The following is a 15,596-nucleotide window of genomic DNA, read 5'->3' as shown; positions in this document are numbered from 1 at the left end:
TTTAAATTTGATGTATCAATTATTTTTACAATGAACACATTTCTGACAACATAAGACCAAGCACTCTAGATTTCCCTCATTTGCTTCAACACCATTTCATTTAAAGTTGGCACCAAAAAATGGCCTATGTGAGGATGCCTTAAAATTGTTTTCCTGTTTCTGCCAAAATAAAAGCATCATTCTTTGTGAAGAAATGGAAACATGAGGACATATGGAAGTTAAATTGTTGTTAATAGTGTGTCACTTAGTCTTTTACTACAATAAATTTGCTTCTTCCAGTCCATACTTCACATAACTTTGCTTGAAGTGGCATTAACTACTCCAAATACCAGGTTCATTCTGCATGCTTCAATTGACATTGCTGTTTATAGTCGTATGCATTTTGATGAGGATTCATGTACTGTAAAAAGCCTCAATATTTGCATTATTAAAGTGAAGAACTCTCTCAGCACCACTTTACTTTATCCAGCAAAAGCATCTTTTACTTTAATGATGGGATGTTTTTTATTTTTATTTTTTTTATTTTACCATGGTAAAACTTTGGTTTTGAAAGTTGCCTCTTGCAGCTAGAGTGAGCTTTCATCCAATCATGTAATAACGTTGAAAAAGGGATTTGTTTTATGAAATGAACAATGTAGTCTCAGGACAAAAGATATGTGTTTTTCTTTATTGCCATCACATGGTTTCATATCTTGCTTTAATGACTCTTGGTCCCCTGTGTGTGTGCGTGTGTGTGTGTGCGTGTGTGTGTGTGTGTGTGGTAAAAGCACCTCAACACAAGCAAACATCAAATCTGAATGTAGAAAGACGCTATATAGAAGTATCTCAAATATCTTGTTTCTAGAATTACGTATAATAACACGAAAAAACAACAATGAAAAGTCTGCTTTACATATTTAGTTAAAATTTGAACTGTTTGTTTTAACAAAACATTTTTTTTTTAGTTGTAGAAGGTTGCAGAGCATCCATGTAGGTCTGACAAAGAAATATAATAATTTCGTTTTGGCCTTGGAGGAGAGAAGTAAACATACAAGTGTTTCAATACTTAACATTTCTAAGAAGATGATTTGGAAAAGCAAGTTTATAAGGACATGGGTCTGATTTTCAAGAGGTTATCCAATGGTTATAAATAGACTTGGAAAGGCCTTACACCCATTGACAGATGCCAAAGGAAATATTTAGTGGTAGTAAGTAGTAGTATCTTAAAAAATCTAAATCTGAAACAATTCTGTAAGAATTTCTACTCTATGGACTCTGATGACATGAAGATCATGTTTCCTTTTCTTTTTTTTCCAACAGGGCAAGTCTTGTAATTATGGCTTATTTTGTTAGTTAAGTTTTCCTATCTTTTTTTTAAATTAATGTTGCAAAGGAGATAATTTTTTTAATTACACTTTTTTGGGGGAATTAACATTATTTAATTAAAAAATGTTGAGTAAAATTACTGTTTTCATCAACATTTTTTACCAATGATGTAAATTATAGCAAACCTTTTCCTAATTCTTTGTGCTGGAAAAGAGTTTTCTGTGTAAAGTTTTTATTTTACATGCTGCATGCTGCATTCACAGTGAAAACCCTATTTATCTTTCCTTGAGAAATATCTATTCTTTGTGGGACGATTACATATTTTATTCTTCTTTTATTATGCATTTACTTGGTTCTTTATATACATGAACATTGTGTGAAGTAAGTGCTATAAGCTGTATCTGTTTTTTGTCTGTGTGGAAGGGATGCAGATCCAACCGTATGTTGTACCAGGAACGGCTGGTCTCTTCATTTCGTGCTTGTACAGATGGACACAGATCCATTGTATGCCATGACTTGATTTACACGTTATTCTCTTGGGTATTAAAACCTGCTTGCTGTGAGGGGGAAGCTCACAGCAGCGCAGATAAGAGCAGAAGCGAAGCACTTCTTTTCTGTGAACGCCCCTGGCCCTCTCTTATGCAAAAGGTTTGAAACCTCATGCAGACTATTGTGTGATTTTTCTTTTCCCATTTGCACATCAGGTTTTTGGTGTCCTTAAGCCTCCGAACCCGAGAAGGCCTCATCTTCAAACTAGTTTTGACTTTGTTTACTTATAGAATCTACTCATTCTAATGCTCTAAGCACCACATGGTCTGCTATGTTCAAAATAAAGAAAACCGTATCAAAAGATGTCATTGTCTTTCCCAATTTAGTCACAGTCGCTTATCCAAAGCCATATTATTGACACATTGATTTTTCTTCAAAAAATGTTCATTTTGTGACTTATGTATGCTGGCAAAATAAAGAAAAACAATCTGACGAGGACTTCAGATTTAATCCTCAGCAGCAAAACCTTTTTTTAAGATAGCAGGACATGAGTCCCAAAAACAAAGGGACAAAAGAACAGTGGCTCTCTCTATGTTTCCACATTCTCCACTTTAACCTACATTGGCTGTGGGTTTGAGTTGTGGGTCTTCTTAAATGGACATGCTGTTGTCCTCTGGGTAAAATGCTTCAAGGTGTAACACGATGACAGCTTGTTGTTTCTGGCGTGTCACTGCTCTTCCCCCTCAAGTTCTGACAGCTCTGACACGATGCCTGCAGGAGGCGCACCCTGTCTTTCTTGTCATCATCAGGCTGACAGACACAGTAACATTAATCAACACTTAAGGTCAGTGAAAGTGATGCATCACCAAAGGCTAAACAAAAGTGTAACATAAGATCTTTGAAACTCTTTTTTCAAATATGCGCTCTAGTTGCATCTAAAGTCTGCGTTAGTTCTAAATTAAAGTACAGAGGGTTTCGTGCAAGTCAGCACCATGAAATCCATGCTGGAAGACTTGCAGGTTAAACAAAGTGCCTAATGTAGTCAAGAAGACAGGAATTTATTCATCCATTTAGCATTCACGGCAACCTGTATATTAATTTTTGCACTCGTTCAAGTGGTGGAAGCCCAATGTCTGAGAATAGATGGCTGTCTGAGATTCCTCAGCTGTCTTTCTGTTTCCAGACAAATGAAATATACGCAGGGTTTGACAGACTGTCTGTCATTTAGTTGGTGATAGCTTTCTACGTTAATCTGCTCGCTCTGTTTTTTCAATTTCGTATCACAATAGGAGACTGTAAATCTGCAGAAAATATAGTACTGAGTATTACAAAACTGCACATTTGTACTTTCACTTTCACATTTTACTGAAAAAAAATCCTATTCATACAGCAAAAGTAATTTATTATTTGTGTTAAGAAATGTATGATTCTGGTGCGGAGCGTGAAACGTGCATGATGCAAATGTGTCATTTAATGCATTGTGCATGTAGTGTTCTAAATGTAAATGCAACTGCATGACTGAGATGTTCTGTTGAAGGAGTGCAGGAGGGGCTTTTTATTTTTTTTTCCTTCTTTGCATATGGAGTTTTGTTATCACATCACATGAGTAATGTTTAATGGCAGCAAATGGTGCAGTAAAATGTGTAAGAATGATGGTCCCCTGGAGCTATCAATATCTCAGAGACCTTCACAGTCAGTGAATCTATCTAAAGGGTCCCCGCTGCTCTGACGCAGATATGGTGAACATGTAAATTGTCGTGTGCTTTCATGCTCTGCATTCTCCAATATGAGACTGTTTTGTTGTTTCGGCTCCTCCTAATTGATTTTGGTGTGTTCAAATCCAGCTCGTGCCGCAGCCTCCTTTCCTCACCAATTATCTGCCGGCGTGTTGGCTGCTGCTCTCTGACACGTGGGCTGCAGATGGCTGTCCTGTATTACAGCGCCAGGACAGGGGCAAGTGTTCCCTGTGAATTATTGTCACAATTCGCCACATGACATGCTCACTGTAACAAATCTTATTCAGTCGGAACGCAAGCCCCGGAAAAGAAAGGCATGTGTGCTCTGCATCCACAACGGGGATTTTCCACTTGTCTGGTCAGTAAACACTAAAGTCAGAGAAAAGCTTCAACCTTCAATGATGGGGGAAAAAAAGATCTCTGCCAAGTAAGTTTAGATGATTTTAAATTTAAACTGGAAAAAAAAGCTGTTTTAATAAAAAGTCCTATTAAGGCACTGAACATGAACAGAGTGTCATTCTATGCCTCTCTTCCTCCTAATCACTTTTTTTTAGCAATAGCTGGGATTTCATTGTGAGCCATATGGACAGATGTCCCTTTGTCTTATTTTTGACATGTCACACTGCACATTCAGCTATATTTCTCTTTGTAAAACCTATCCAAGTGTGCTCTGTATTTTCTTTTAAGTAATTACAATTGTTACTTTAAGTGGCAATCTATAGTAATGTTATTTTTTTTCATTTCTTAAAGTAATGCTACGTAGAGAAATTGATGCCTTGTTGCTTTTCTTTTTTATTTTATTTTTCATTTACCTTTTAAACTTATCACTTCAAATAACAAAAATGTCAAATAAACATGTTTAACTAAAAAATAGAGATTACATTTTGATTGACATTGAAACATAAATTTTTGCTCTTAAAGGTAAAAAGTTTGAGCAACAAATTGAATCAAACAAATGTATTTTGTGTTCTACAGAGCCCACAGAAAGTTACTTCAGTTCAGCTCTAAATAATGACTTGTCAGACATAATCGGATACACAATGTAATATCATTATTGAAATAAACTGGCCATGCTGTAAGCATAATGATTACCAGAATAATTTAGTGTCTAATATAATTATTTTACTGGCTTCGTGGTTAATTTGGAGGTTCATCTGTCATATGTTCAAGAGAATTACTTTTTGTCTGTGCCAGCCCGATCAGAGGAGATGTGAGACAATGTTGCCTTACAGCAAGAATGCATTGGATGGACAAATGACTTAGGTCTTTCCTGTGGAGGTAAATGAGTGTTTTTTTTTCTGATCCCGTTTAGTGTAAAAACATGCATGATGGTTCTAAACATATGTCAGTTGTAATCGAAAGATGAGCCCAATCTATTGTTCAGTTATGATAAAGCCCCTATTGTGACAACAAGGAAATGCAACTTTTTGCTCAGCTGCTGGGGAAGAACAAAAGGGAGTTACAAAATGTGTTTTACATTTGATAGCTAACCCAACCCCCCACCCCCAACAAGAAATGCTGAAAGGAAATTGGATGGTTTTCTGTGCATCATATCTGCACAATCAGCAAAAATTGCTCTACAAGGACTACTGTTCTAAAGGGGGACTAGCTACCAAATCCCATTCACAAAATTAAAGCCAACCAATTTTGGTTGGTACTTTTGCAGTTTCACAACTGACGACTGGAGGCTGGTTTCAGAATCAAACAAAAGTATGTTTTTCCACATTGAAAATATTGTATTTACATTATCAAATTGATTTATTGTACAGCCATGTTGTGAGAACCCTTTTTATGTCTAACTTGCTTAATAGATAGATTATGACCACACCTGCTTATGAATGGCAGGTAAGTGATCCAATGGTTATACCAAACAATCTTAATATGTACGTTATCCCATCCAGTTCTGTATTTTTACAAGGACAAAGTTATGTAAAATAAACGCCAATAAAGTAAATTTGTCCTTTTCAGTACGAAAATAATGTCTGTGTTTCTACTCAGTAGTAAAGTATAGAACAAGACAAATAAATTATGAACCTTTTGACCTTCCAAAAAGGTTTTAGCTTAACAAAACAGAGATGTCTGTGTTCACATTTAACTTAATTTGCGCGGCAGATGCGGCCAGTTTTAATGTTAACTTAAAGGTACAGACGCAATCTGAGGTCCTGAGACATGAAATGAGTGATGGGCGCGGCGCAAAGGTTTGGCAGCAGCGTCATTGGGGTGGCATGCTGAGGCCAGAGTTAAAAATCTGAACTCAGAGACTCAACTTTGTGCACGTGACATTTTCAGTGACTGCGGGTAGAATGTAAATCCAATAAAGTGGACCGATCCGATAGTTCTACTCCTGAATTTCCATTCATTTTCTTAACCTGCTGTATCCCTTCCGGGGCAGCAGGGTGTCCGGAGCTCGTCCCAGCTATATTGTTGGGCAAAGGCGGATACAAGACAAGTCTGTCGCAGGGCTCATGGAGAGGGAGCGATCACGATCACTATGCCGGCTCATGGGAGACAAGCTGGCGCCCAGAAAAAGACCCATTGTGGGATGGGGAGCTAGTCTGCTTGGGCCTCCTGAACTTGAAATGCTTCTTATTTTCATTGAGGCAATAATTAAAAAAATGTCCCCTGTGTCATGGTGCCTCTGTCAGTCTCTCCTCCCTTCCCCACTCTGCTCTGATTTCCTGATTGGACCCAGCTGTGGACACTCATATCATCACCTGCCAGCCTACTTAAGGAGATCCAGTTCCAGCATTCATCGCCAGTTCGTTGCCCCTTTATGGACAACATTCCACGAGTTTCTACCTGGGTCCTATCTCATGACGAGCAGTCTGATCTCCAACAGTCCTCCAAAGCCTCCAGCTACGCCACAGCTTCAAGCCAGGCACAACTAACAGCCAAGCACCAACTCATAAGAAGAATTCCACACATACATGTGAGAATCCCCAAATACTTGATTTTCATTGGAGGGGGAGTTTAAGGGTTTGGATTTGTCCCGTTTGTTTAAACGGATTACCAGGCAAGCAATGCTGTCTGTCCAAGGCTTTCATAGGGGCGTGCAACCCTGTATACTTTACACCTACAGAGAATTTATATTCAGCATTTACCCTAATCGTTGTATTTTTAAAGTGTGGAGGAAGCTTAAAAAAAAGCAAAAAGTAAAAAAACACACACACAGTCACTCTGAAAATGCAAAGCTCACACTGCAGTGCTGTCCAGGAAACTGTGTGATGACAAGTGAAAAAATGGAGAATTGAAAATGCATATATATCTCAAAAGTTGAAACGTTCAGTATTGTTGTTGCTTATAAAAACATTCACAGATATTTTACTTATAGTCAAAGGTAATATTTTAGCAAAGTTACAAAGTTAAATGCAGAGCAATGAAAAAATTGAATAAAAGAAAATCTATTAGGAACCAATGTTTAAGGTCTGTCTTCAAGCTTCACTGAAACCCCTGAACTGAATGTCTGGTTAATAATGTTACAGATCCTAAATTCTTTTATTAAAATAACCCCTCTGGGCCTTTGAAATGCCTTTGATGTCAAATGACACTTTTACTTCATTTAGTATTCCATCTTTTTATCTTCAGTTAATTTCCTTCCTCTCTGATCTTCTGCCTGATTTGAAAATATGTATATACATACATTTATAAGAAAACTGCACTTAGAACACGTGCACAAGTGTGCAGAAATGCAAATGCAAGAATATCTTCTTAATGTTGATAAAAAAACAGATTGGATCTGAACAGAAGGGTTCATTTACAGTACTAATCTATAAATGCTGAAAAGGTAATTTTATCCGTTGACTTTACATACATATTGGCAACTAACAGCAGGACTTTTTCAACTGCTGCATGGCTTTATAAGCCCCATATTTATACAATTTATTTATACATTTTAAGTCATGTTTTATTTGAAACTGGATGTGCCACAACTTACTTCAGCTAAGCAAAAACAAAATGAAGATTTTTGTCTTTGGGACTAAAAAATAAAAGTTGGAGGTCACTACAGACTTTCAATCCATTCATCTAAAAATGACCAACCCGGCCAGAGACGTGGGTGTAGTAATAGATCCAAGTTTTGATAAACACATCAAAGCAGTCACAAAATCAGCTGACTACCACTTTAAAAAAATATTTGAAGGAATTAAAGAACTGATGTCTACGCAAAACCTTAAAAAACTGTTCTGTTGCTGGTCTATAAAGCTTTAAATGGTTTACCACCAAAATAAACGATTGACCTCGTGACCCAGTATGTACCAACTAGACCTCTCTGGTCATCTGGATCCGGTCTTTTGTCAGTTCTTTGTGTCTAAGCCAAACATGGAGAAGCGGCATTTAGCTTCTATGCTGGAAATCCGAAAAATACTTTTAGTCAGTTTATTAAAGACCCACATGTTCTCAGCTATATTTGATTAGCTTGTATTCAAAAGTGTACATACTGTTGTTCATTTTAACTATCACTCCTTTAATGTTTCTGTTGAATATTTATTTGAATGTTTGATGTAAAGCACTTTGAATTGTCTCTGTACATGAAATGTCCTTCCTTCATGTCTTACAGAAAACGTATTACTCCTGAGCTTCGTGTGTTGCTGCTACAGACTAATCTCAAACCCCTATGCATTCAAACAATCATACTAGTTCTAACAGCAAAAGATTTCATGAGGATTTTTACAAAATAGAAAATCATAAAAATATATTCCTGTGGGTTGAAGAACATGGATGTGATTAAATAGAGCAATGAAAAGAATATTACAAATAAGTGGCAATGCAGTTATTCAATATTCTCACTTGAATCAATAAACTTTCAGAACTATAATAAAATAAAAGATTATGGCTTTGGGAAAGAACAAAGCAAAAGTCAAAATGGACATAAATAGCTGCAGGATTTATGGTAATGGCTAAGTCAAATAGATTAAGTATTATTTTTCACGCTGACGCCAATTTTATTTCAGCAGCATTTATGAGAATATCCCCAGTTATGGTTGTCGGGTCTGGAAAACACTGAGCCAGCTTTTTTTTTTCTAAATGCTCAGGCACCAGTGCTTCTTTTGTTTTGTGAAAGATGCTGTGCAAGGCAAAGCAACAACATGACACCCCACTTTCTCACAACAAGTTCTGCACTGAAACTGGATGCAGGAGAGAAAAGAGTAAACTATTCATGATGTCTTGATAGCACAGATCCATGTAACAATCTTTCAGACCTCCCACTGTTACCTCAAACGTATTGAAACAGACAGAAATCCTGTCTTCTGCTTTTCTGCAGTCAGCGAAAGCACAGCACTTTCCCGCCCACCTATGCCTCATTTTCTCCTCTCTAATGTAGATCTATACATTAGGTCGAACAGTTTTCTTGCAAATCAATATTTTAAATAAGCAGAAAGTAAACAATTTGACCATTCTAATAATGCAAAGATAGTTCATAATGATCTTTTGGTATGAGGTATATTGATAGGTCTTGTGTTAAGTTAATTACTGAAGTGCTTAGAAAAGTACAAGAATCCTTATTGTGCTCACATTCATGTCATAGGTGTATTGGGAAACACAAGCAATAACATGCAAAGTTGCACTAGAGAAAAGCAATCTCAAGTGTGTGCTGACAATGCACAAATACACACAAACACACAGTAATCCAGAGGGGATGGTGACAAATGGTCATTGAGGGTACAAACAGGGCTCCAGATAGGACAGACACAAATGCTGTAATCAATACTTTGCTGCAGGGACACATAAAACCAAACAGAATGCTGCTCCTCCAAAGGCAGCTCTTTCTTCCTTTAGTTTCATCTGTACTTCAGCATCTAACTAAAATAATAAACCTCTATGTTTAGAAAAAAAAAATTCAGTCAACTTCATTTAGAAAATGTGTACAAAACATAAATTAAGGCCTTTTCTTGCAAAAACATAAAGCATGAGCACCATATTGAGTGTTTTGCAGTGCAGGCAGACTATAGTGATTGTGTGTGAGCAATTAATATTTACCCACAATCTGAAAAAAGAATTGAAAAGGTTTTTACTAATCTAGAAGATCCTCTGTGTGATTCAGCAAGCACATTTATGAATCAAAATTCAATTGGAAGTCTCTTGTCGAGCCTGTCATGTCAAATGACATGAGGTCAAATAAAATTAGGACAAAGGTTTTGACCTAAAATATTAGTAGCGGTAGCATTCTGAGTTTTGTTTTTTGCTTTTCTTTGACCAATAACTGCTTTTAACTTTACAACGTTTAACACCTTGTTCCCATGGATCTGTGTGCAGGGTTGACCCTAAGTGTGGTGCGAATTTTTGGTTGTCCAGGCCTGTGAAGTGTCAAAGACAGGAGCTTCCACGTTTTAAAGGGAGTGCAGGTGTGTCTTGCAATTTCTTTGAGGCTCCTGTGGCCACTTTAAGGGATGATATTAAAATGGAAAGTACCGTTGTTGTGCATGTGGTACGTCTACTGGGAAGTATTTGTTAGGATAATGTACAACCCAGTCTCATCCTAAAATGTAAAGTAGCTACGTTTGTCCACATGAAAAAAATGTAGCAGTTTCACAAAAACTACCCCTAAATTGTGAGATGAATATGTTTCATTGTCCTATTCATTTTCGGTTAGCCTTCTCAGGATCACGTGACTTTTGAGGTTTTACCTGCTGTGAACAAAAAATTTGGCAGATGCTCGTTCATTTTTCGGTGGAACATCCCACAAAACAAGATATTTTGAGGACTAATCTTTATTTTGACAACATTTCTAGCGAGAAATACACCCTTTTACTTTCAGAAGGCATTACGCATTTATGATGTGGGTGGGATTACCTGTTTATGACGCCAAACTTGAGTCGTCTTTTACTATCACCGGACACAGATTTTCACAATTACCCTATCCAATTTTCAGGAGCTTTTTCTCAAACTGATTCAGATTTTTTTTTTTTTTTTACGTAAAATTTGTGGCCATCTCATACGTAGAGGTCTGCTGGTGCAGCAGCATCTCCACAGCAGAGAGGAAGCTTGGTCTTGGGGATGCCTCTTGACTCAATGCTGGAAGTGTGAGAAAGAAGGATGACAGCCAAGCTATCATCCATGATGGAAACCAACGCCCACCCACTGTGTGACGCGATGTCATCACTGAGCAGCCTCTTCAGTGACAGACTGTTACATCTTAAGTGTCTGAAGGAGCTGTAATCTGCAGTGAGACTGTTCAACATGAGCTGCTCCATTCACTTAAAACTGTCTGTCACCTGTGCAATGTTTCTGACCCTAGATGCAATGACCTAATAGCTTCTCTCTGTATGATTGCACATATGTGACAACTCTATTGTAAATTTAACATACCGTGTGCTTTTGTTTAAGAAGAAAACTGAAATACTGCAGTGTGGATATTTACCCTTTAAGGCACATGTGTCAAACTCAAGGCCCGCGGGCCAAATGTGGTCCTCCATGTCATTTTATGTGGCCCGCGAGAGCATAGAATTTTTTAATTTCTTGAAATAAAAATAAAAACTGTGTGTATTTATTCATATCTAGGGGGAATCAGACTTGAAATATCATATTGGGTAACTATACATTAGGACTTAAACACTGTCCATATAACCTAACCTGACAGAATCAATGAGTTATTTAACTTTAAGGAGTAGTTACATATATTTTCTATTACATTTAGTTACATGTATAAGTTAAATCTGGCCCTTTGAAGACAACCACTATGCTGATGTGGCCCTCAGTGACCCTGCTTTAAGGGATGAGTAAAGGATAACCTTATTTCATTTTATTGTATCCTATGGAGTCAAAATTTGAAATTAGAATTTAAAATATCTTAAAGTCAGTCTTCTAACTGTCACCTAAAGAGGGCATTTCACCATTTTTGAAAGTCATTTGAAATTAATTTTATAGACCTAGAGTCAAAGGTATTGGTGGAAGACTGAATGTGTAAATCTTGCAACAAGTGAAATATTTAGGCTACCGTCAAGCATAAGACACAGCTTTTGTTACGAGCAAAAGTTTACCTAATCCTCCACCTTCAGGGCATTTAAAACCGCACACAATCTCATTTCCAAGTAAGTCATTTGCTTACATTATGGATTATGATGGAAAACAAGAGTTTAATAAGATTTGTGTTTATGTAAAATGTAAAAAGGGTGCTGTAGTTAGAGAAGCCTAGATCTCCCTGAGCTTTGCACCACTAAAAATGAGAACTAAAAGACAGCGTCTTTCATCTCAGCAATAAGGATAATGATTTAACTTTAAAATAGGCCCATAAAATGTAAAGGCATTTAAAAGATGTTGCACTAACATGCAAAAGTTGACAGTATTTTTACAATCATACATTTCTTTATTTTATTTATTTGTAAGTGGCAATTCACCATCTGGACACCAATAAAAGTAATACTATAGATATAGGAATAATGATCATTTGCATTTGCAGTCCCTGTAGAGACAGGTACAAGATAAATACAATTAATAATACATAGAACAGTACAATCTATCTCAATCAAAAGACTGCACAAGACCAAGATGTCAGATTTTGTTGATCTTTGCAGGTTTTTGGTATTGGATGCCTTTACACGGAGTCATTTATGTTGTTCTAAATCTTATTGCTCTCAACAATCAGTTAACTTTATTTCCATAGCACTTTTGACATTTGGCTTAAAACTCAAAGTACTTTCCAAAAGCATGAAAATCCAATCAAATATATGGACAGCTTGTGAAAGACAAAAAAAACTTGAGTAAAGGGAAATTACAGTTGAAAATGCTGGATTAAAGATTAAAAAAAATTATTTTGGATATGTAGGGTTAATGTTCAAATACAATACAATATATTGCCTTAAAACAAATAGCTATGACAAAAAAATCAATAAAAGAATTTGAAACAAATAAAAAAAAAGTCTTGGAAAACACCAGCATCTTCTTCTTCTTCCACTTTTGGCTTTTCCCATCAGGGGTCGCCACAGCGAACAAGTCGCATGGTAAATTTGGCAATGTTTTACGCCGGATGCCCTTCCTGACGCAACCTTCTCAAGCCGGGCTTGGAGCCGGCAGAGGTGGGGAAGGGAACAGGGAGCAGCCCGGAGTCGAACCCGGGTTTCACGGACGGAAGGCGCCGCAAACCAGCACGAGCTAAACTGGCTCCCCTTGGAAAACACCAGCATAATAAAAATAAAGAAACACATTCTTTTTCTGTGAGAGTCCGTCTGCTTCTGTAATGTTTTTGAAAATAAAGCCAAAAAAAGAAAATGGGCCACAACTAAACAGCAAAATTTAAAGTTTTTATTTTTGTCACAGGTTAGTGCATTTTTTTAAATATGCCAGATGAGCATTGCCTTCTTTTTTATTCTTAGTATTTCATCTTTGTAGAGTATAAATGCCAACCCTGTCATCTATTAAGGTTACCTTAGATAGACTACAGTGACCTTAGTGACCCAATTTATGTGAAAGCTGCTATATACAATGACAGGATGGATCAAAAAGTGGACTTATTTGTCTTCTAAATTAATTGTACATGTTGAAAATAAATTCCTCATCATTATATGAAGAAAACATCATAAGACCATAAAAAAATGTAAACAAAAACACTTTTTATAACAACAAATAGAAGCAGGTGCTAATGTTGTTGTGCATTCAAACTCTAAATGCTGTGTCGTTGTTGTCTACATTTGCAGAATTCATGCTGGCATTTGAGCGATTTTAAAAAGAGTCAAAGCATCGATTTCTCCTTCCAATTACAGAGGAGGTTCCAACCACCCAGCAGATAAATGTTAGCGCTGACGATGACATCAATAGTAAACAAGTGAGGTCTGTTAATACAATGTATTGACTGTTTCCCTCTTCATAAGAATACATGCAAGTGCCTCAATTTTTAACATTATTTTATAATGTTTTTGCAGATATTAAATGTTCCAGTTTTATGTTTGTGACATATTTTGTGTTGAGGGATTTATGTATTTTTCTTTACATTGTGACTTCAAGTGTTAAAGTAATAAAAAATGCAGAGCTAACATTTGAATTGTAGTTGATGTCTATCTGTGTGGTGATGAAGAAGCTCTTTCTGAGTGGAAAAGCAATTTTAGAAATGGATCCTTTATTCTTTTTATGGTAATCAACATTCCATTAAGTTTTCAAAATGCGGGTGGCTGATGAGACAGCTCTAGATCAGATAATTAAATAATGTTAGAGTAGGGAACTGCTAAGAGCAGTAAAAGACTAAAAAGGTAAAATATATTATTTACCAACCCAAAGGAACATTTTAAAAGTAAAGTCTGACAGACATTTATAAAATCTTGCCAGGAGGAACACTACATGGTTGTTGTGCTAGTGTTGAATTTTTATTTAAAAAAAAGACTACATGGAGAAAGTCAGATCAAGGACATTGGTTTAAAAAAATAAAAAGCACAATAAAGCTTCAGGTCCTTATAAAGGAAGCATAAAAAGAAGCACATCACCACAAGGTACAGTGTAATGAAAGAAGTCATGCTGACTCTTGTGTTGTATTTACAAACCAATGCAAACAATAGAGCAGAAAGCACACACATGGGGGCTCTGAGACCATATGCACGATCCAAGAGTAAAAAGTAAGTTTATGTATTATGTATTATAATTTCTTTCTTTATAAGTGACTGACAGGGGAAAGAAACACTGCAAAGCTATTAACTAGACGCTTTGAATTGGGTGCTAATTTGGTTGGGAGTGAGATCCACAATGATTGCTCTATATAAGCATGTTAAGTAATGCTATTCTTCGTCGTGTTTCAAACCTTGAAGTTTATGTCATACAGCCAGTGCGGACATTTTGCGCATATTGCACTGATAAAAATTGGTCATACGTGGATAAACATGGAAAAAGTGAGAAGCTGTAGTCTTTCTAATTAAATGTAGTGTAATTTTTACAGATGTATGAAACGCGTAAGAAGTACAAACAACCACGCAAAGAATACGTGAAACACATAAAACATGAACCGCGTGTGATTATTGTGCTGTTTCTTTGCGATTCATTAGTGATTTGTGCCTCAATTACGTAATTTTAACGTGATTTGTGCACCGCATACGCAATATTAAAGTTTTATATCGGTGATACATGCGTGAAAAATTTGGTGGAGATACGTGGAATGGTTGCGGCAGGCCACAAATTTGGGAAAGCACCTTAAAAAAATTGTGCACAATTGCATAAGATATTTGTGTATAAACTACGTAAAATGTGCATAAACTGCATGACACTCGACCGACCAAAAATTTTAAACAGCTCAAAATCGAACTCACACAAAGACCCATCAACCCAAACCCTCAACGAACATATGCGCACGTTGACGAATGACGATCACTCAGGAATTACGTTTATCACTCATGTATCATGAAAGAGACGCCTTCTTAAACTGCAACGTTTTGGATTGTTTTTGATTGTAATTTCATGAAGCACAAATATGACTTGAAAAGACTTGCCTGAACATTGTGGAATACAGATGGATGATAATGAAAGGAGTATTCGAAACATTTAAATATGATGAAGCTGCTGAGTATAGATTTTTCTTTTTCTTTTCAAATCTGAGGAGGTCAAAAGTGAACCAGAAAAGGCGTCTCTTTTATTCCTTCAATACAATCCCACGTTGGGTAGGCTCCTCTGAGAAACAGCTAATTTTTTGTACCTTCTACCTTTTTGTGGAGAACACTAATATTCCACAAATGTACTCCTTTCATATAAACTCTATTCACAAATGCTGACGTGTATTTATTTGGATTTGATGAATTGTCCACTTTAGTTTAATCATGGGGGGTATTTTATTTGTAAAATGAATAAAAGGACAATGCAATACATATATAATATTGTTTACTTGCACATACTTTCGATTAAAGACCATAGTTTCAATCAAATCAACACAACCTTGTGGTTATGACATGAGGTGCGAAAAAAAATACTCTGCAATTTTTTTTCTGCTATTTAATCTGAATAATTGGGCAATTCATCATAGAGAAAGCATGAAGTTTCTTTTCCTCGCTGTGATTTTAAACCTAACCTACTTTGGCGAGGTTTCATAGAGAGCAAAAACAATAAGCGGAAGATTCAGCACCTCTCAGCATTGTTGAATTTAGACTTTTATTTATAGTC

This window comes from Oryzias latipes, chromosome 15 (genome assembly GCF_002234675.1).
Source record: "Oryzias latipes chromosome 15, ASM223467v1".
In the NCBI taxonomy this organism is placed as follows: Eukaryota; Metazoa; Chordata; class Actinopteri; order Beloniformes; family Adrianichthyidae; genus Oryzias; species Oryzias latipes.
Note: the sequence above shows the minus strand (reverse complement) of the source record.